Genomic DNA, 24,657 nt, shown 5'->3' with positions numbered 1-24,657 from the left:
CCTCAAAATACCTTTCTAGAATACCCTATATCTTGCCCACATTTTTAAACATTTATTAAGCAGGTTAATTTTGAAAAGAGGTTTCAGTTATCTATTGCTGTGTAAAATCTATCTAAAACTGTGTTAAAACAACAATTATGATTTTTTGTGATTCTCTGAGTTGACTGGGTAGTTTTCTTGTTGGTCTCACCTGGACCCATTCATGTGTATTCAGCCAGCGGGTGGCTTGGCTGGAGTGGGATGTTCTGAGATGGCCTCTCTCACATGTCTGGGATCTTAGCTGGGACAGCCAGAGGGGCTGAGATTACTAGCCTTCCTCTCCACATGGTCTTTCATCTCCATTTCATTTGCAGCATTACAGTCATGGTTCAAAGAGACAGAAAGACACAGCTGCAAGGCGTCTGCAGCTCTGGTTTTGAAAGTCTAATTATAGCATTTCTACCACATTCTTTTGGTCAAAGCAAGTCCTAATTCTAGCTCATATTCAAGGCACTGGGCTAATAGAATCCATCTCTTGAAACAAAAGTGGAAAACTATTGTAAGCATCTTATTCTATCTACCACAATATTATTTTGAGGTAATACATCAATAGTCAAAGACACAATTTTTGCTCCATATCCTTAGTAGTATTTGGTGTCATCACTGTTTTGAATTTTCCAGTGGTTTCTGCCTTGGTAAACCACAACTCCCTGTAATAGCCTATTTCTCCCTCCAATTTTGAGGACCACAACTTGCTCTGTATTTTTGCCTCTCTTACAGATCCTAGAATTGTTGATTTTTCAGTTTGTTCAGGTTTTTCCCTGTTTTACGATGACACAGTAACTTACAAGCTCCTTACATGCAGACCCAGAAACTCCTTTGTCTACTTTATTATTTGATTCTCAAAAAATCAGGGCTTCGTTTGCAAACTTTAGAATGGGAAACTTTAGAATGGAGTTTTAGATGTTATAAAATTTGCCATCATTCATGAAATTAGTATAGATTTAAACTGGAATTAGAATTCAAGTCTCCAGATTCCCAGTCCAGAGTTATTCTTACATGTTTAAATGTTTAAATGTCTACTTAAATGTTTAAAATATTTTAAACATTGATTAACTTCCTATGGTCCTCCTGCATCATTTCCTTCCCCTTTCAATGTTTTTCCTTCTCATATTCTGTAGTTTATCCAATGCAATGATTTACTAACACTTGACTTCAGCAACAGGTTGTCAGGCACCTGCAATAATACAGCAACTGTGCTAGATATTTGGAACAAAAGAGTAAACAAAAATAAGAATACCTGTAGGTTTTTGCCATTTTTATTATAATTGTCTTGGTGTGGGCCTGTTTGGGGCCCTCTGTGCTTCCTGTATGATAATGTGAGCAAAAAGAATGTATACATGTATGTGTAACTGGGTCACCATGCTGTACAGCAGAAAACTGACAGAACACTATAAACCAGCTATAATGAGAAAAATTAAAATCATTATATTAAAAAAAAATGATCCATGGCATTTCCTTGTGATTTAAAAAAAAAAAGAATGCCTCTAAAATATCTGAGCTTATAGTTTAATGAGGGAAGAAATTTATATCAAATATGGAACAATATAAAAGTACCATTATGATAAGTTTCTCTAAAGGTAAGTATCTGGTGCATTGTGACCAAAGTGCTGGAGGACAGTAAGGGCCATCCTAAGATTTAATAATTGAAGTGAAATCTGAAGGGAAAGTACATAAAATATATGCAAAGTACTCCTCTAAATGCTTTGGATATTTTTGTCACTTAGATGTCACAAAAAACTACTGAGAAGTATAGTAAACACACACACACACAACAATAGCAACAAGAGAATTTAAAAGACAACATGCTAAATATCATATAGTTATTAACTGTGCTTAATTCCAGAGTCCTTACTTTCCATGGACACTATAATGCCTTCTCAGGGTGTGAAAGTTGAAGCAGACAGAAACAGATTTCTGAGTCATGGCTGTATTGACATTTTAGTTTGGACAATTATGTGCTGTGGGAGGATGTTCTGTGCCTTGTAGGATGCTCAGCAGTATCTTCTGACTTAACTCACTAGCTGCAATCCTTCTCCAGTTGTGATGATCAAAAAATACTCTTGGATTTGGGGAGAAGAGGGCAAACTGCCACCAGTTGAGGACCCCTGATATACATGGACTTTAAGATATTTTTTGGCTACTGCTGAAAAATGTCTTCCTAAGTAGATGAATTAATAAATCAATGTGTGCATTAGTGTTCCCTCTGTAATGAAAGAACATGGCCGCTTGCTCCTTATCTTTGTCCTCTAAATTCTCTTTTATCCAAAGCCTCATTAGCATGAGGCATGGAAAAAGCCTAGGTCAAGTTTTATGTTGGATGTTATGAGAAAAGCTATGTCATTATTTCCATAATTAATCCCCATCCATCATCTGAATTCAAGCCTAAAGTAAGAGACGGGTCTATATAGGTTCAGTAACATCTTGTTGGATATCTTTCTTTCCTCAAAGCAGAAAGAAACATGTTGTGTCTGTATAAACTGAGGAGCATCAGAGTTGAAAACATCTTATTAAGTCACCTTACCTATAAAATCAATTACATGGAAATTCATACATTGTTGAGATGCAAAAATCAGAAATTAAACCAAAATTTTCAAAACTGGAGGGAATGTGAAAAATCTCTTCATATTAATATTTTGAGCAAATAATTCTACTTTACATAAATAATCCCACTGACAATGAACAGTAACTGATAACCATGATGCAAGTTTTCCCAAAGATATTTATATTTTCCTACTTTCCAAATGCTAGAAAATATGGTGAAATATGCTAACTCCCACCAGAAAAGAACCACAGGACTAGTGACTACCCAAATACGCAAGGTTGGAGTTCCCGTCGTGGCGCAGTGGTTGGCGAATCCGACTAGGAACCATGAGGTTGCGGGTTCGATCCCTGCCCTTGCTCAGTGGGTTAGCGATCCGGCGTTGCCGTGAGCTGTGGTGTAGGTTGCAGACGCGGCTCGGATCCCGAGTTGCTGTGGCTCTGGCATAGGCTGGCGGCTACAGCTGCGATTAGACCCCTAGCCTGGGAAACTCCATATGCCGCGGGAGCGGCCCAAGAAATAGCAAAAAGACAAAAAAAAAAAAAAAAAAAAAAAAAAAAAAACAAATACGCAAGGTTGTCATCTAGTGGTGGCAAGTAAGCTGCAAGCTTGTGACCCCTGAATAATGTCTACAGTATCACTTTCTATCTTGTCTCCTCTTTATGAATTTGAAACATCCGTTATATAATGACTTAATACCACTTTTGAAGAAAAAAAATGATGTATCGTGTGTCTGTTTATTTTCTCCTACAAAACAATATTTGCTCTCATTTTTAACAAAAGTGTTTGAAGGATACCAATTTCAAGATTGTTTATATTTAATGAAAGTCTTAAACATTTATCATTCTTATTTAGATAATGGGAAGTAATAACATGCCTTCTTAAAAACAGAGGATTTGACATAATCACATTACATTAGTTAGAGATCACAGGAGATGAATTTTGGCATTTGTCAGTGTTGCACAGCACCCAGGCATATTTCATTAGATGTTGTCAAAGGCACAGAAAACTGCCAATCACATTAACAACTAACTTCTTTTAAAAGCCATTCAACTGAGTTTAATTATGATTAAGTATATTTGAACTGAAGGAACATTAAATACACAAATGCCTCCTGGCAATCTTTTCAGAATCTGTGGTGAACAACAGTTTCTGCTCAATAAAAAGATACATTTTAATGTATTCCAATAAAAATGAAATAAATCAATATGCAAAATTTGTTGCATTCAGTAAAGTGATTTTTGATTTTCCCTGGCAGAAAAATAACAAAAGGAAATGCTCAGCTCTTAGAGTAACACTGTCATTCACCTAAAATCAGGAACCTCAGAAAAAGCCCCTTCTATTATTCTTGTCCACCAAGATTCTCCTTAGTTCTTGTCCACTACTGCACAAGTAGTAAAACCCAAGTAAAAATCACAAGTTACATGTATGTTGCTTATCATCCACCTTTATCCTTCTACCTCTGATATCAAAAGTTTTATTGTTGAGATGATCAGTAATTTCCCCTGAGGCTTCTCTAACAAAAATCACTGGATTTACATTCCTCTCATTTCTCTCTCCTCTTTCCTCAACTCATTTTCCCCAATAAGTGGAAAATCTGAGCATGTTTTTACTCCATAGGATGTCTTATCCTCTGTGCTGCAAGTCTGAAGTATTTGATGAAATGCTCCTATTAGAGTCAGTGGGAGTTTTTGTGTGGTGATGATTTTGGACAGGGAAACAACTGGTCAAGTCTAAGAAGCTATAACAGACTCCACTCAACATCAATCACAGCAGCTCTACCACGCTGATTCTCCATGAAGAGTTTACTTAGGCGAATAATTCTACAGCAAGCAGTGGCCATCATCCTTACCATCACCATCAGTATCGGTAAAAAGAATGAAACCAAAGTTTACACTGCTGACTCCCATGTGATTTCCGTATTCTCTCTTCTCCCCTCTATCACAGTCTCTTCTTCAACACACATTTTTTAATACTTCCAAATGCTGTCCATTCCTTACTTCAAGTAATTCAAAATTCACACAGTACAAGCCAATGTTTCTCCTATCTTTGTCTTAGAGCTGATTATTCTCACTACACGTAATTATCAAAAGTTGCCATTATGTATTACTCTGTATACCCAGTTGATCACTGTATATGCTTCTGAGCCTAGCTAACAATGAATATGTCCCTTTGTTTTCTAGATAACTTCCCTTATCTATGTAGATAAGGTGAATCACTCTATCCCTTCTCTTTTTTTTTTAATGGTATAACTAGTACATGACTTTTTATTTATTTATATCTTTAAGATATGAAAAACATCCTGTAAAAATATTGTATTAGGGTTTTAGTTAAGTGCTTGTCTCTTAGTTTGTTTTGTTTGTTTGTAGTTAGTTAGTGCTTGTATTAGTTTGGTTTAATGAATTCTATGCTTGTATTAGTTTGGTTTAATGAATTCTATGCTGAAGTAAGTTTAAAAAGAAATGTTTGTTTTGCTCTAGAAAACAAATTGCTTCAGACCCTCCAAGCTTCCAAATCCACCTTCTTTATTCTTCAGCAGTGACAACCCTCAGAAGCAAGGAGAAAGATCTATCCAGAGTCAGCATGAGATTTCTTGCTACCAATTTATGGCTTTCAATCAGAACCTAACTTCTGTGTCAAAAGGTTTGGGATGTGCCTGGTGGACACAATCTACTTTTATTTATTTTTATTTCCTATTTTATGTTTTGTAATTACTTGTCTTTTAAAATATCTTTATTATAGCTGATTTACAATGTTCTGTCAATTTCTGCCATACAGCAAAGTAACCCAGCTATACATACATATACACTCTTTCTTTCAAATTATCTTCCATTGCATTCCACTGCAAGTAATCAGATATAATTCCTTGGGCTGTACAGCAAAATTTCACTACTTACCAATTTCAAATGCAGTAATTTACATCTACTAACCCCAAACTGCCAGTCCCTCCCACTCCCTCCCTCTTGGTAATCAGAAACCGTGTCCATAAGTTTCTTTTCAATAGGTAGGTTCATTTGTGCTGTATATTAGATTCCAGATATAAGGGATATCATATGGTATTTGTCTTTCTCCTTCTGACATAATTCACTTAGTATTAAGAGTCTCTAGTTTCATTCATGTTGCAGCAAATGGCATTATTTTGTTCTTTTTTCTGGCCTAGTAGTATTCCATTGTGTATGCATACCATATCTTCTTAATCCATTCATCTGTCATTGGACATTTAGGTTGTTTCCATGTCTTGGCTATTGTGAATAGTGTTGCAATGAACATAGGGGTGCATGTATCTTTTTCAATGAATGCTTTGTCTGGATATATGCCCAAGTTGCTGGTTTTATCAAAGAAAATATTGATTACCTTGATAACTTATTAACATGGCTATATTCTCAAGCATTTGAAATAACAATATATTGTAATCATAGAAATATTATACTATAAGGGAGACACAACTGTTCTATCGTTTCTTAACCAGAGTGAATACACTGCATTGTGATCTATGCCATTACTAAACTTCATGATGGAAAAGGTTATGATTATTTTATATTTTCTGAAGTGCTTATCCCTATCCCATCTCTCCTAACACCCCAATTTTGGGATCATATACAACTTTGATTATAGAAATACTTGTACCAGATTTATACCGTAAGAAAGGCCAGCTAGTAGCAAAAGAAAAGTTTTTCTTCTAACAAGATAATGCTGGAGGAAACTGAAAAACCTATAAAACCTTTCAAATCCATCAAGGAAAAGAATCTATAAAGAATAAACTAGCTAAAAATAACCCATAGAAAGAAGTAAGGTGAGGAAAACCAAGAAGTATGCGTTGGATGGACTAGGAAGTAACTAGGAAGAAACAAAGGAGATAATCCTGGCAAAAGGGGATCTATAATCATTATATGAGTTGGTGTCTAAATGGTCCCCCTGGGGATCCAATGGGAGAAGAATCTTTTTGCATTGTATTCTCAACTGTGTCTTTGCATTATTGTCTAATAATTACATTTTCCTTCAGGCAACAGGATGTACCTTTCAAGGACTACATATTTAAAGTTTCAGAGATGATCAATGAAAAAGATAATGGTAACAGGCCAAAGTAAAAGCCTGCTTTTCAAAGACCATATTTACACTCCCTCCTAAGTACATATGAAATTCAATATGTAATTCAGATTTTCAGAAATGCATATGACATTTCCACATTGCATGTTCTTTATTTATAAAATCATTATAGGGGTCCCAGCAGGTCTGGTGGCAGGAGGAGCGGCAGTGTCCAGGCAGCCCAGCTTCGCAAAGGCTCTTTGTAAGCCTTGAACCACAGACACCCAGCACATGCTCACCCTGCCACCATGATGCCCAAGAGGAAGGTCAGTTCCGCAGAGGGGGTGGCAAATGAGGAGCCCAAGAGGAGATCGGAGAGGTTGTCAGCTAATCCTGCTCCTGCAAAAGTGGAAACAAAGCCAAAAAAAGGCAGCAGGAAAGGATCAATCTTCAGACAGAAAAGTACAAACAAAAGGCAAAAAGGGAGCAAAAGGAAAACAAGCCAAAGTGACTAACCAAGAGACTAAAGAAGATCTGCCTGCAGAAAATGGAGAAACTGAAAACCAGGAGAGTCCAGCCTCTGATAAAGCAGGAGAGAAAGAAGCCAAGTCTGATTAACACCACACACCCAGTCACGTCAGTGGTCCCTGTGTCCCTTCTTGTATGATCCAGAGGAATATTTCTATCAACTATTTTGTAAATGCACGTTTTTTAGTAGCTCTAGAAACATTTTTAAGAAGGAGGGACTCCCGCCTCATCCCATTTTTTAAATGTAAATGCTTTTTTTTAAGAGGTGAAACCATTTGCTGGTTGTTTATTTTTTGGTACAACCAGAAAATAGTGGGATATTGAATATGGGAGGCTTTGATTATTTTGGGTGTCAGCTTAACATTCCATAGATGGGGGAGATTTTATATCCTATAATACAAAGCATACCAAATGGCAATTTGGAGTCCGTTGTGCATTTAACACCTTGAACACATTAAATTACTTCTCTTTCCATGTTGTTTCTGGTAGAACTGTTTCCTAAAGCAGACCACTGCTTGATCTGGGCTCTCCTTGTCAAAATTTTGTGCATTCTGTAACACCTTTGGTTGTGGGAGTCCAGTTTTTCCAGTAATTTTGTTAATGTCCTGTGAAAGACTGAACATTTGAGTATGTAGTGTATGTGATATTAAATGGTGAATTAGTGGGACTTATGATATAACAGCATATCAATATTTGAAGACATTGGTACTTGATACCCTGTTAAGGAAAATTTGCCTCCAAATTTTAGGCTGTAAAGTCACTGGAATAACTGTTGAGAAAAGAATCACAACTATATGGTTTATTTAGATTTTTGGTACGTATGTTTAGAATTGTGTACAAATTGAAATGTCTGTGTACTGATCCTCAAAACAACCAATAAAATCTAAGTTATGAAAGAAAAAAAGTTATTATATATACATATTACTAGCTAAAAATACAAACTACTTGGAATAACACCTTGGATAATTATCCAGTGATTTTACTCGGTAGAGGTAGAAATAGGTAATTTTATTAATTCCAATAAACACACATATATATATATATATATATGTGCATGTATGTGTGTATACATATACATATGTATATATTCTCTCCTTTCAAGAAAAAGACTATATCTCGCCACTAACCTCCAATAGAAGATTTTATATCTCATCTGTAGTGCATGTAATCTTTTTTCCTTGTCTTTAAAACACCAGAGGGAATTACAGGAATCATTGGTTCACTGATTAGTACAAGCAATGGACCTACATTATACTCCAAATCAGTTCTCTGAAGGGCTCTTATTGGTGGTCATTATTTGAGCACAAATGAATTTCTTAGCAATTTGGTGGTTGTTAGCCACCATAAAACAGGACAAACATGGAGTTATGGACAAATTTACTCCCAGAGCAGAAATAAGAAAAGTCATGTGGTCTAGGGACAATGCATTCCAATTCCACATCAAGACTGTCCATAAGCAGAGAAGCCATTTTTAAAGAACATATACACAGGCCTGACCTATTCACTGTGAAACGCACAAATTCAGAGATGTGAGGGCTGGCTTAGGTAGAAAACCTATTTAGACATGGGTCTGGAAAAAAGAGATTTAATTAACGTCTAGGAATATACTACTAAACTTTTAAATGGCATGCACATAGGAAGCACAGAAAGGAGGCGATCTGTCACTTGATCATAGCCCTGTTCAGCAGGTTCTTTACTGCTGTGATGTTCTGGAAACTCTGTGATCTCTTCCCATTAGTCTTAGAAGAAAGATTCTATGCAAGTAAGTAAATTAATACAAACTATTTTAATATCTCACGTCTAAATTTTTCTAAAGTTGTTTGCCATTTTCCATTTTGCAGGTGATGGAAAGTGCATTTAAGAAAGGACTTTTAAGCATCATTATGCTTATGGGTCAAGTAGGAAGCAGAGACATTAAAAAGCACTTCAGGGAGTTCCTGTTGTGGCTCAGCAGGTTAAGAACCTGATGAGCATCCATAAGGATACAGGTTTGGTCCCTGGCCTCACTCAGTGGGCTAAAGATTTGGCATTGCTGCAAGCTGTGGTACACGTCAAGAATTGTGGCTTATCAGTGTTCCTGTGGCTGTGGCATAGACCAGCAGCTGCAGCTCCAATTCAACCCCTAGTCTGGGAACTTCCATATGCTGCAGATGCATCCTTAGAAAGACAAGGGAAAAAAAAAAAGAAAGGAAAAAAAAAAACTTCAGGAAACATATATTGATTAGATATTGATTGAATGATAATTTAATCAACCACAAATTTAATCAGTCAAACAAAATTGCGTTTAACATTTTTCTAGGCTAAGTATAGCAAATAGTTTTACATAAAATAACATAATGACATAGCAAATATTCAATATATGTTAATTTTAAAAACTGTACTTTCAGCTCTGATAGGCAATTTCTGATAAGTGTTAAGATCATCAACTATGACGGATAATTCTGTCTTAAGTGCTGGACCCTGAAGGATTAAGAAACCATATTTCCCGTTTCAGTAGTAACCTGCTTAGATAGATTAGTGATGTCTGGCACAGGAAAAGGAAGGAGAGTGTTGAAGCATTGTGTTGGCTGACACTAAACTATAAACTAAGGATAGACAAACAGGTTAAGATATATTTCAAGAGAGTATGATACTTTTTATGTTAGAAATACAGCAAATGTAGACCAAAGGCAGGCATATCACAATTAGATACAATGTAATACTATCTCGCTATTTGGGAAATTAATATAAGATATCTTAGGAGGACAGAACAGAAGTTTTATTATCTACCTGAATGAGTCTCATGAAGGTTTCACAGCAGAGGAAACATTCGATCTTTAGAGCAGAGGTAGGATAGGTAGGAGACATGTTTGTGAGGTAGAGAAAGTAACATATGAAAAAAAAATCGTAAAATAAGAAAATATATTGGGGGAAGTTTAAACAGACCAGTTATACTGCAGCATAAAAGTGTAAGGAGGACTGAGTTAGAATTGAGTCCAGACATGTAGGCAATGGCAGGATCATAAATATACTGCCAACGATGCTGAAAGGGTCTCAACTGCAGGCTGTCGGTGGTACTCCACCAGAGACATGTATACTTGAACCAGCATGATTAGACTTGCAGTTTCCACAGAATTTATCAGACCACTCTTGTGGGCATCTCCCTCATTCCAGGCTCACATTTTTCACTAATACTCAGCTTGCATTTTTCAGGTTCTCTTTTCGATTATGGCTTCTTGTGCTGTATTGGACTTAGTTACTCACACACAAGACTGTACTTAAGATCACAGATAAAAATCTGTCTCTTTCACATTGATTCATTGTCCTGACACTGAATGCACCTGTTTTTTATATCCACCCAGTTCTCCCATCAGCCTGAAAGTCCCTTCATTAGACCTCATCCCTTCACAATTCTCTTCCCCCAGGTTTGATTTTGAGACACATTATTATGAATTGAATAGGTCTGTAAGAAAAGTGCCATCTTTGTCAAGTCTCATTGTGAAAAGCTTTTGGTGTGTGGCATACCATGAAAAACAAGAGCAGACAGAACAATTAATGAAAGGAAACCAAAGATGGAACTGCACAAATCAATTTTGCACTTCCATTTCTTTCCCAATGTGTCTTCATTTATATTTCAATACTCTGTCTCAGCTTAATTTTAGAGAATTTATTTTCACATCAAAATCCTTTGAGATAGACCTAAATAAAAGTAAATTAAAACGAAGACTGCTGTTGCTATGCAGTGGTACATATAGATTTTAAACTTCATGGGAATTTAAAGGGATTTCTTCCTCATCATTCTTAATAGACCTGGAATTATTAGCCAGCAAAGCGTCAGTTTCTGAATTCAGTTCCATCTACCAGGTTTTGCTTTGCTTTTTTTCTGCCTGAGCTAGGAATGGTGGAAAGATTAGAGGCACAGGAGTCAGACACATCTCTTATCAACTTCGTGAATTTGAAAAGGTTACTTGGCTTTTTTAAGTCTTATTTCTGACCTAGATCTCTGAAATGGTGCCAATAATAGATACCTCTCTTGGTTATTATGTGGTTTCAGTAAGAATATATGCAATAAACTAGTACAGTGATGGTTACTCTATAGATATTCAAATGCTACATTTTAGACATTCTAAGGACAAAATAGTCAAAAAAGTAATTTGAGGATATTCCCCAAAACTAGCAGAAATTGTGAAGGCACTATTTGAGAGACATGAAGAGGACCTGCAGCGAAAGGGAGGATGTTGTGTCATGCGCATAGCGGTCCGTGTGTGTGAAAATCAGAGTAGAGATTATGATGAGTAAGTACAACAAAGCCAAATTTAGTTCATTATTATAGAATATTTACTATAGTAAACAGATCCTCAACTAATGAAAAAAATCTGATGAATGAGTTGAGAAAACAGGAATGCAAAAGTACAGTGAGGCAAAAGTTGACCAAAACTTAGGATTGGTTTGTTCTAGTTGTTCCTTCTCTTTATAAAATGGTTCTCGGTTCTCTACACAAGTGGACAGTAAGTCTGTGTGTCCACAAAGTGGCTTCACCCCTGCATGGGGTGTACCCCAAAGTACCAAAGGACTAGATGCTATTTCTTGCATTGAAGTGTTTGGGAAATGTTTTCTCTTATCCTTCTAGAGGAAATGCACATATTTTATTTCCTTTTAGAAACTTACAGAAACCTTTCCAGGTCAGGTGGGTCCCCTGGGGAAAAGCAGTGGTAATGGAAATGCTCTTGTGCCTCCGTCTTTGTAAATATTTGTTTTCGTGTTTTATGATGTGTTTAGGGTTCCCAGGCTATATAAAGTCAAATTATAATTTGAAATGTGTTTCCACGAAAGAATTTTCCCTAAGTTATAATAAATTATTGGAAACTTGCTTATGTGAAAATGTAATTTTCCCTATTACTACATGTCATTAGACATTGATTTATGTTTACCTGTCCAACAAGGATAAAGGAGATAGGAAGAATAATGTATCTCATACGTACTATGAAGCTGATATTTTAGTAGGTACTCTTTATGCATTTATTATTTATATTAATCTTCATAATAAAGCTTTGAGACCAAAACGTTATCACCATTATAGGGAAGCAAGACAAACTAAGAATCAGGAAATTTAAGTAATATGAATATTTGAATAGTTGTAGTTGACATTCAAAATTAGGCATATCTAACTACGGAAAACAGTAAGAAGCTTCCTCAGAAAACTCAATACAGAAATACCATATGGTCCAGCAATCCCACTCTTGGGCATCTATCTGGACAAAACTTTCATTCAAAAAGAAACACACACCCCTATGTCCATTACAGCACTATTCATAATAGCCACGACATAGAAACAACCTAAACATCCATTGACAGACATGGGTTAAGAAGATGTGGTACATATACACAATGGAATACTACTCACACATAAAAAAGAATAAAATAATGCCATTCATAGCAACATGGATGCAACTGGAGATTCTCCTAAGTAAAGTTAAGTCAGAAAGACAAATACCACATAATATCACTTATATGTGAATCTAAATTGTGGTTGAGATGAACCTTTCTCTAAAACAGAAACAGACTCACAGACATGAAGAACAGATTCATGCTTGCCAAGGGGGAGGGGGAAAGAATGGATAAGCAATGAGGTCCTTCTAGCACAGGGAACTATATCCAGTAGCTTGTGATAGAGCATGACAGAAGATAATATGCACTGTGTGTGTGTGTGTGTATATAAATATATATAGATAGATATGTGGGTCACTTTGCTGTATAGCATAAATTGACGGAACATTGTAAATCGACTATAATAATTTTTAATTAGGGATATGTAAATTGAAGAAATATAATGACTCAACCACAATCACCAAACTCTTAGAAAGCATAGAGGTTATGAGGACAGTAAAATAGGACTTGTAAAGAAGCCTTGACTTCAAGAGTATTTTAGTCTACCAGAAAAAAAAAATGCCTCTGAGTTTTAGAAATCAAATTGAAATTTGACTTGTGACTCATGAAAATATTTCTTCTGTATAATAATTGTTAGTGATGTACAGATATAATATGAATTTACCTTTTAATATATGTTCTATATATTTACAAATTTTTATTTTATGTATTATGATTAAAAATATAAGAATATGTATATATGCATGCATATATGAATGTTTATATGGATGAAACTATCTTTACATGTTTTTTAACTTTAAAACCTCAGGCTCATTTGCTATCAGCTACTTAAATCTTTGTCATATAAGCATTCTTTTATACCATTTTACTGGCTCTCAACAAAGAGATCAGAGACAGAAAACAGCATCCCATTCTTACTATATTTTCAACAACTATGTTTTTTATTTCTCCAAGAGTAGAATGAGGGACTGGGCTCAATAGTGTGAATTTTCCTGTACATGACCTAACTCACCAACTCAGCCTGGTTGATTCCAAGCTCCCACAGTCTGAATCTTTCTCCTGCTTTGCTTAGTGCAGTTATTTATACACCTGGTCTTTTATGGTCAGGCTCAAAGAAACATTTAATACATTATGAGGAACAAAAAAATCCTTATCAGTTAATCATCTGCCTACCTCCACTCTCACTGCTACCAATTCTTGCCCTATTCCAGGTGAAATGCAATCACCTGAGCTCCTGAGTCATATGGCTAGGGATAGTAGAAAATGGTCTAATAACACATCGGAAGTAAGGTGAATTGAAACAAAACAATCGTGTCAAAGGTAAGACATATCTTTAAAAAATATTCTCAATAATACTAAAAATAGTGTGAGAATCAAGGACATACTGTTAAATTCTGAAATGGACTTCTGTGCCTTTATACATTGTTTTAATTGTCCTCCTCCTTGAATTGCATGCTCTCTCATCTACATCTGCTTTTCCAGCTCTACTCAAATGTTTCTTCTCATTACTATTTTTCATTTAGCCAGAACAAAATGATATTATAATAGTTAATTTTGTTCTATGCGTGATACATTTTAGACATTATGCCAAGTGTGAGATATATAGATACACACACACACACAAAATAACTCTATTTATCTTTACTTAATTTGCATAGTAATCAACTATGAGGCACATACTATATCTCCCCATGTTATACATAAGGAAATGGACACTTAGGGAGGAAATGTTATGGGCTGACTTCTGTTCCTCCCAAATTCATGTTGAAGTCATAAACTCCAGTCTCTCAGAGTGTGACTGTATTTAGAGATTGGGTCTTTGAACAGGTAAAATGAGGTTGTTAGGTGGGTTGCTATCCAATATGACTAGTATCTTTATAAGAAAACAAAGTCAGGATGCAGAGACACAAAGAAAAGATGATGTGAAGACAAAGGGAGAAGACTGCCTTCTCTAAGCCAAGGAGAGAAGTCTCAGAAGAAACTACCCTGAGCACAGCTTTCAGACCTCCACCCTCCAGAATGTGGGAACACAAAATTATTTTTAGTCCACCCCATCTGTGGGACTTTGTAACAACTAATACAAGTGGCATAAACATTTCAAAATCATATACCTGTACAGTGATAAAACCCAGGAATTAAAACCTAGGTAGTCAGTTTCCTGAACCCATCCTCAATACCACTGTAAGACTCTGACTTCACACCCATTACCCATTTTTATTAGTAGTGATGCACTGCCCAACAGGATTATATTTGATTCTCTATTTTGGTAGATGTTGTGTTTAAAGGAAGAAAATGACCCTGGGTTCAGTTTCTCTTCATTATCTCTAGCTCTCATATATAGAAACAAATAAATGTTGAGTTGAATCCATGTCTTTTGTCATCCCTCCTCTTATTTGGTGATGCCAAATATGAACGCACTTCCTTTCTCCTCCTGATAGGCTGATACTTGTCTATCAGTTGTGCTTAACCAAGGGCAATGAGTGGACATGAGTCAAATCTGGAGACATGTCTGATCATCACTGGTGGAGGGGGTATTACTAGCAACTGGGAGGTAGACAGTAGGGGTGGTGAAAAATACCTTGCAATGTATCGGACAGCCCCCTCAGAGAAGTATTCAGCTCCAAATAGTGATAATGCCCTAGTTTATACGGTTTGTGTGCATGCTACATACGTTTTTCCCCTTTAGAATACTTTCAGAGAACAGAGCATCACAGTATGGTACTGCACTCTTACCAGATATATATGATACCTGGCTTGCATAAATGTGATGGTTCTTATTTTGGCAGCCCTTTCCTATATACCCACATGCATCATGAGAAAATGGAGAATTACAAATTCACATTTAGAGTAACTCCAGCACACTTCTCTGAACAATTAGGCCTCCTTCTTCAAGGGTGTCCAAATTCTGTGGGAGGTAAAAAAACCCCTCTACTAGGGAAGCCATCTGCTCCCCCTCCATGAAATGACTAATGATCTGAAGTTCTTGGATGTTCTGATCATATTCTCAGTTCAACTAGGCAATCTGTGAAATTCGCGTGGGGACTGGCTCTGTAACAGTCTTCACAGCAGCAACTAAATCTACCGAAAAAGAGAGTCCATGTCACAAGCTTTTAAGCATCTTGAAGAAAAATATATCAAGAACAACATAACCAAGGTTTCACGCTTTGGATTCAGTTTGTTGGAATATTAATTAGAAATAGTAGTGATTGAAAAGATTCCATCAATATGGAATGTTAAGACAAATAAATTGAGGAAGACAGTCCAGGCTTACACTAATAAATACGTTAGAAGTATTAGCACTGTTACACTGAATAGCAGGCAGAATGTAGAGAGGTAAGGTAGTAGATGATAATGGCAGAGTCAAGATCTCAGTCCCACTTGGTCTGACCCTATTCTTTTCAGGTAAATGGCAGTTTGGTCTAAAGCTGTATCAGAGATCATTTCTTACAGAATGTGTCTTTTCTACTAGAAAGAGATTGGGAAGTGGGTTGGGTGCAACTGACAGTCACATGCTAGGGTGATCACCTACTTTACTCCGTGTAGCAATCTTAAGAGATGGATATTACTGTCTTTCAAGAATGAAATTACCGTCCATGAGGGTTTTTCTCCTTTACCACGTTATCTGTGCCTTACATAGTGGCATATAGTATAAGCTTATTTAAATATTTGTTCACTGGATGAGTAAATGGAGGCACACAAGGGTTGAAAAAAAATTTGTCTGACTTCACTTATTCAAGTCAAATATTATATGAGATCAGAAATATTTTGGATCTAATTTTAAAATGATCCAAAAGAACTTAATCACAGAAACAGACTCAAATGATTTCAAAACCAAATTTATGATTACCAAAGGAGAAACAAAGGGGTAGAGGAGGAATAAATTAGATGCTTGGAATTAAAACATGCACACTATTATGTACAAAATAGACAAGTAATAAGGACACACTGTATAGCCCAGGGTAATCTGTTCAATGCTGTGTAATAACCTATATAGGAGAAGAATCTGAAAAGGAATGAGTATATGTATATGTATAGTTGATTCACTTTCCTGTCCACATGAAACTAATACAACATTGTAAGTCAACTATACTCCAATAAAATTTTTTTAAATTTGTCAAATTAAACAAACAGTTAAATATCTGCTAGGTTTTAAACCCATGGTTGAACTCTTAAGCCATATGGGGAAAAAAACTGCTCAGAGGAAAATAGAGATTGTATAACCTAGCTTTTGTTATACAACAGCATAAAAGCTTCATGTCTTAAAATAACAATTTATTTAGCTTTTATTTTTTGTGGAGTGGCAATCTAGACTGTGCTCAGCTATGCTGTTCTTATGAAGGGTTCCTGCAAATGTCTGTGATCAACTACAGATCAGGTACTTGGATCTCCAGGGATCATCCTCTGGGCTCAAAATTGCCACAATATCCCTAGCACTACATCCCACTTATTAAAACAAGTAATGAGGCCTGGACAGATTCGAGGGGTGAGGAAATACACTCTCCTTCTCCAGAAGAGAAGCTTCCAGGTCACAGAGCCAAAGGGAGTGAATACAGAAAGGAGAATGATTGCACCATGCAAATAATCTACCATAGAAGACAACTCAGGAAACCAATCAATACATTTTCCCTTCTTTGTGGATAAAGGTTTGTTAAATCAAGCACAGAGTTATCTAGTTGATTCTCCGAAACAGAATATGGAAGGCTCTATCTTTTGAAGGACTTTCTTTTAAATTTCTATTCATAGATTAACTGTATTCAAAAAGCTGATGTAAATAGACCTTGGTCAAGAGCCAGAAATGGTCTCAGCAATTGGAAAAGCTGCAAGAAGCAGGTCAGATTTCAGAAGCACTGACTGCAAAAGCTCAATTATTTAAATCAAAAACCCAATGCAGATGATCAAATAAGTAGTTGACAGTATTTGATCTGGAGCACAGGGAACCATCTGCTCTTCTATAAGCTAAAGCTTAGTAATAAATGCAGGAAACCACGTGCAGATTTAAAATTCAAATGCAGGCTGCATTATCTGGTCTTAATTCTAATGCAATTCAGAGTCTTAATTTCTATAGAACACTGTGGATTATCTGCATAGGGAAAACCTCATAAAGAGGGTTTTCATTGATTTTTCCCCTTGAGATCTAAATTTTGCCTTCTGTCATGAGAAGACAGGGTAGCCCTTATCCAACTGAAAGGGGCAACTGTGAAAACTAGTGTTTTCTTCATTGTCACCCTTTCATAAGAGACTGTTGTCTGGGAAAAGAATTTTTCTCTCTCTCTTTCCCTCCCTCTTTCTCCTTTTCCCCTGTCTCTACCTTTTGCCCCAAATCCCTCATCAAATGAACTATGGAAATATATTTTATGATGTTTGCTTATTGGGAAACAGTTATTTTCCTATTTTCCTGAAGTATTAAGCAACATGCTATTTAGAAAATAAGAAGTTTGTGTCTCCTTTACATCAATCTTCCAATATTTAAAAATGCTAAGTTTGTGTTTGCAAAAGCTTATTATAATTGATTAATAAGCTTTAAAAATGATTCTTTTGTCTCTAGATCACTCATAGAATAATAAATGAAGATATTTTTAATTTCAAGAAGAATTTGGGTAGAGTATCTTTTTTTTGGCATGTGCAATAAAGTAATGAAACTTTAATTTTTGGAAATTTGGAGAGAAAAAAGAGTAAAAGTGTTTGATATAAGAGAAAATATATTTATAATTAGGAGTAGCAGAATTACATGAATGCGAGAGTGAATAAAAAAAACCTCCAGGTTTTAAACAATCACAATAATATGTTTTCCATTTTTCATGTTCTGAGTTAAATGAGGTATAACATTTAAAAGAAAAGATTGCTCCTAAAACTTCAGTTTAGGTTTTTCTGTCAAAAAAAAAAAAAAAAAGACGATTCCTCTTTTCCCATATCTTAGTAGTGGGTAAATGATGAGACTGTAGGACTAGATCTTTGGAGATTAGAAACTAAAAAAAAAAAAAAAGTAAAAAAAAAAAAAGATTATTAGAACCAAATGCTACTAGAAGATATTAGATATTGTTCCAATAGTGTAGGGGTTAGACTGAAGGTATGTAATAGGTATCCTGGGGCCTCTGTGCCTGGATCTCAGTCACGACACAACTCCTTTGCCAAGACTGCAGGAGCAACTGAAAATGCTGTCGTTTGCTTGAGTATCATTCCAGATAACGGCAGGATTCCTCTGTTTTCCCCATCAAATCTCACTTTAAAAAAAATAATTGTGTCAATGGTACTAGTCATTCATGACTAATGTTATGACCGTTTTCTACTGATCCCAGATGGCTAGAACCATTTCCTACCGGATAACCAAATTTCACTATGAAATGCACACGACAACTGATTTTACTACTAGGAAGAATTCCTTCACATAAATGCAGGTAAAGACTGTTCTTTGCCTTAGCTTGGATGACATCTCCACCTATGTGGCCAGAATATTAAGTTGCAAATTGCCAATTTTGAGTCAGGGTTATTCCTACAACAGTTTTTATATTGTAAATTCATGGCTGACTGAATAAAAGCTCGGGGTTGTACACAAGTTCAGTTTTCATGGCCAGATATTATTCTATCACATATTTACTCATGAAATCTTTTATATACATATATATATATTTGTCTTTTGTCTTTTTAGGGCTGCACCAGCAGCATATGGAGGTTCCCAGGCTAGGGGTCCAATCGGAGCTACAGCTGCTGGCCTACACCACAGCCACGCCAGATCCAAGTCGTGTCTGCAACCTACACCTCTGCTCACAGCAATGCCAGATCCTTAAGCCACTGAGTGAGGCCAGGGATCGAACCCGCAACCTCGTAGTTCCTAGTTGGATTCATTCCCACTGCGCCACAATGGGAACTCAGAACTCTTTTATATTTTAACCAAAGTATATTAAAAGTGTGGTAATTAAGATAATAAGGGGTGTAAACTACCTTAAGCTAAGAGGGGGGGAAAAAAGGAGAAGGAGGAGAAAATAAGACATGAATTTGTACATTAATTTTGTCTCGACTTCCTATTTTCTGACCCTAATTCCATTTCTCCCAATGCCCTGGCTTTACTTTTCAAGCTGTCTTCATTTTTCTCGATGCTCATCTTTACATGCCACGTTCTACCAATGTTTTACATTAAATTGATTAAATAACTAATGTGATTTGATACACCGAATTGGAAATCACATCTTATATATCACTGAGTGGGACATACTGTTGAATGGTGACGTTTAAAAACTGAACCTTTATATGGCACCAACATAGAGACACACCTCCACATTCCACATCGCTGTGGAATCAGTTGTAACACACATCTCATGGGGAGCAGGAGGCAAAAGCTGGAAGGTGGATATGAGAGAGTAACTCAACACAGTAGTACTGAGAAAGCATGGCCACAGCTTTGTGAACACCTACACTCTAACTTGCAATTGCTTATGCATGGCTAATCCCAGACTTTTGTTGTGGCGGAAGTATAAACAGTTTATGTATGTGACCTAGAAATCCACAGCTGAGAAAGGATTGCTATACTTGAACGGCTTCAAAGAGAGAAAAACTAGAACTAAAATACACACCAGGCACCTTTCTTCTTATATGGATTTTTTACATGCCCAAGTTCACTGCATATAATCGAACAACTAATTCACTCAGCACCCATCTGTCACTTTTTCTAGCTACTGCTTTTGTAACCAGTTCTATGCAGGCTCCAATGTGATTCATAAAAATACAACCTGCAGGCTGGCCCCCTGTGCCTCTTACCCCTTTCCATCCTGAGGCTTCCTTTGTTAATGCTGATGTGTGGACACAGGGGAAACCTATTTTGCTCCCACATATAACAAACCCAGAAGCAGAAACAGGAATTAAGGTTCTGTGGTTGAAATCATTGGCAGATGGAAAATAAATGCTGGTCTATTTAGTCTCCTCAATTCCTTCTCCCCCCCAGTAGACCCCTCCTCCCTCCCAATGCACTAAACTATGAGAAACAGTAATCAGTCCTACTTAGTGGACCAGCCTTATTACACAAACTTATGTTGGCTCTTCCTCCTTCCTTACATCATCAGTCTTGTACCTGCTTTCTGAGATGAAAGTGTATTTCTTTTAAAAGCATCGCACACAACTCAGCCTTGAATCCCCAGAACTCAGAACCTAAGGGAAAACAGTGCTCTCTATAAAGGGGGCATGCGCTATATGCATTTGATCAGATTATAACTAATATGATGTGTTGGTCCTTTAAGGGGCTTATGACTGAGGCTGTTGAAAATTATATGGCCTCTTGGTCAATAAAACTACAATATTATATTTGAAAGTCAGCTTTGGAATTTGAAAGATGTCAGTAATATGACCTGATTTAAGATCTTATCTAATATTTTATATTTCATATTCAGCTACTTTTGGTCTGTTTAGCTTTTTGGACACACACAAATTCTGTTTTGAATTAAGACCACACACACAAATTCTGTTTTTGAATTAAGACCACAAATTCTGTTTTGTTTTGTTTTTTTGGCCGTGCCCATGGCATGTGGAAGTTCCCAGACCAGAGATCAAACCTGTGCCACGGCAGTGACCCAAGCTGCTTCAATGACAACACTAGATCCTTAATCCCCTGCACCACAAGAAAACTCCAGAAAACCTAACATTTTTAACAGAATTAACTGTGAAACAATAGGCTCCATTACTAGTGATCACCTTTATCAAGAATAACTGAAGTAATCTACTTTTAAAAAATAATTAATAAACCTACTATGAAATATTTAATGGCAGTTCCTTATATAGGAAAAATAATCCAGACTTCAAATTCAACCTCAAAGATATTTATGTGCAATTTCCCCCTATTCCTTCCAAAAGTATCATATACATTTCATTCTAGGGCTGGAACAAAACATTTTAGTTTTCATTTTTGGCAATATTATAAATATTCATAACCACACATCTGTCATAAAAGCACCACTGAAAGTGTTTAAACTACAAAGGAGGAATAATTCCTTGAGTGGTCCTTGAAGAAATCACATTACATGTTCTATCCAATTGTTCTAGCATTTAAGCTAAAATTCCTGACCTTCAATAAATAAATAGCTTCTACCTAATGAAAAATATTCAGGAGAGAAGAAAAGCATTCATTTCTGAAAATCTAAAAATATTATTTCGCCTTCTCTCTTAGGAAATGTTTCTGATGGCACAGTCATTTTGATTTTTTTTATAATTCAGATTTTTGTTTTGTTTCCAAATAACTTTTAAATGTCAAGTTTTTTGTTGTTGGGTTGTTTTCTTTTCCTTGTTTCACCTTTTTTTTTTTGTTTCTACATTTAGCAAAAATATTTTTGTTGTAAAAGCTTGCCTACCTCGTCAAGGGAGCCTGAAGATTTAGAAAGAGTTGTCACAAAACTAATAAAGGTCCTACTTCCAATGCACCCTTATCACAAAGCGGCTTGACCTACATTTTGAAGTTTGGTTTCTGTGGACACATTAGCATGTAGGCAACAAGAATCTTAAAGTAGAATGATAAGTCACCATCTCCCACCCCACCCCCCCCCAAAAAAAATTGCCTAGAATTTCTAATTTAAAAAAGAATAATACTTCAAAGTATATTACCTGAAATTCTGATACTTTTGTTTGGAAGATTTATTTTCTTAGATTTATCAATCATGGATAATTTTCATATAATGCCAAAATGGAAAGAGCCCTAGAAATCAATTCACAAGAAGCATTTAAGACCTTGAGAGATAAAGCAAATTGTCCATGGGCATAAGGATAGTTAGACAGAATTGTCTTCTGCAGTTTCATTCTTAAATATAAGAAATATTTCCCCTGAAACATCTGGAGCTTTCTTTAATGGTATTTAAATTATATGTCTGCAACCAGGAGTCTCAAATCACAATCTTGAAACCAAACATGATTTGTAAAGAGCTCATGATTACAAGATCAAAAAGACTACATTAATATGACATCAGCTCATTAATTTGTACCTTCATTCCTGCCCTCCTGCAATTTAAAAATAGCTCCACTGATTATGGCAAAGTTTTCTTCCTTTTGGAAAAAAAAGTAGCATAATCGAATTTTTCAATGTTATCTTTGATGAACATTTAGAAGCTCACAGCCAAATCTTATCTGGGAAAATTTTAAATTCATCTGTACAAAACTGGAGAAGAACACAGATCTGAGGAGGAATATGGAATGAATGGGTTGCTGCATATTTCAAAGTTACCATCTAGGAGTTATTTCAGGGCCAATGTGAGCAGCTATTTGACATTTTACTTTTCCTGTGGCTTCTTTGTGCTTCTCTGGTCTTCCTGAGTATTCAGCAGTTTTTAAACAAGTATGTCCAAATATTTGAAATTCTAGCTTATTAGAAAATTTCTTGCAAGTTATGTGCATGGCTCTCTCTGCCAGTAATCTGACCAGCCCACTTTACATAGAGATCATTGGAGGAAAATTGGAAATGATACATAAGGTGATGCCTTTTACGTGCTTTTGTTTTCAGGTAAAGTCAACTGCTTTATTTGTATATAAGGAGTATCTCAAGAGAACTCTTATGTGGGTCAGGGAATTCTGAATTTTACTGCTTTCTCATCAGTACGTTACTTCATTTATTTTACTTATTTATTTATTTTCCTGACAAAACATCTTCTCTCCTAGGTCAGGGTCATCTCAATTGCTCTTTTAACTACCTGGAATGTCCTTCACCCCGTCCCGTTTCATGACTGGCTCGTCTCTAGATGTCAAGCCTTTCCCAAATGCCGCTTGTTCCTGGAGGCCTTTGCTGACTTCTCATATGAAGAGAAACCACAATTCCCAGCCTAGTCACTTTCTCAAATGAAAAAGTGACGGTCTTACAAGCTTTCCACTGTTTACCCGTATCGTGTGTGTTATGACTGCCCCAGACTTTAGCTGCCTTGTTTACCGGTATAGTCCCAGAACCTAGACTGATGCCATACACACAAATAAGTACTGAATAAATACAAGCATCTATAGGACCATATACTAGAATTTGTTCTGCTCTGGAAGAATAATGTGTAAAGTTTACCTCCTGAACTATTCTGAGATTTTGTTTTATGATTTATTTTCCTAGATGTATCCAATCATGAATATCTAGAAGAAAGAAAAGGCAAGGGACATGCCTTCACTTTTTAGGACATAGAAATCTGAGAAAAGAAAAGGGCTTTTCCTACCACTGCTTTCAAGAATACTCCAAAAGACTCCAATACTCTAACAGTCTAAAGTACTCTGTTAAAATAATATACTCTAATACTCTAAAAATAGAGCTATTCAATAGATAATAACCAAAGAAGTTATGATTAAGCACTTATCAGTATGAATATTTAATATATGTTAACTCAATTTAAGAAAAAATATGAAATAGGTAACATTATTATCCTTATGTTGCAGATGAAGATGTACTTGCACATCTTGTACTTATCCCTAGTCATTTACCTATTAGATACCAAAGCTTTGGAAACAACAGATTTATCTTATATTTATCTATTATTAAGCTTTTTTTTTTCTTTTTGCAGCCACACCTGCAGCATATGGAAGTGGGGTTGAAGGGGTGGAGTGGAGCTGCAGCTGCAACCTACACCACAGCCACAGCAACATCAAGTCCAAGCTGCATCTGCAACCTATGCAGCAGCTTGCAGCAACACCAGATCCTAACCCACTGAGCAAGGTCAGAGATCGAATCTGTATCCTCATGGACCCTATGTCACGATCTTAACCTGCTGAGCCACAAAAGGAACTAAGTTTACTATGCTTCTCTTAACTAAGACATAAATGTAACAAAAGTTAAAAATTTTAAAGACTTTGTAATTAGAGTGGATGATTATAAATACCAAGATTTTCTTAGGTACCCTCACCTTCCATTTTTGTATTGACATAACGTGGCCTCAGTGTAGGGAAACCACAGAGAACAGAGCTGCACTCTGGTACTTTGATTAACTGAGCTGTTGCCACTTCTAGGCTCAGAGGGGTGGCTAGAAGGAGAAGCCAATACACTCAGAAGGGAAGACTTACACAATGTGATTACCTTGGGAGGGGGCAGTACATTTGGATCAGGAGCCAAGCAGCCTGTGATCCCATAAGAAGAGAGACAGCAAAATAAATACTCTCTCTTAAAATGGATTACCCAAAAGTTAGATCTTGAAATTAGGATTCATATTTAGGTAATTTAG

General features: G+C 36.2%; 1 pseudogene; it reads left to right on the top strand.

The window, feature by feature from the left end:
• On the top strand, positions 6,919–7,225 carry LOC100525923 (annotated as a pseudogene).

Source organism: Sus scrofa, chromosome 6 (assembly GCF_000003025.6).
Source record: "Sus scrofa isolate TJ Tabasco breed Duroc chromosome 6, Sscrofa11.1, whole genome shotgun sequence".
In the NCBI taxonomy this organism is placed as follows: domain Eukaryota; kingdom Metazoa; phylum Chordata; class Mammalia; order Artiodactyla; family Suidae; genus Sus; species Sus scrofa.
The sequence above is the reverse complement of the archived record's forward strand: the minus strand, read 5'-3'. Positions and strand labels throughout refer to the sequence as shown.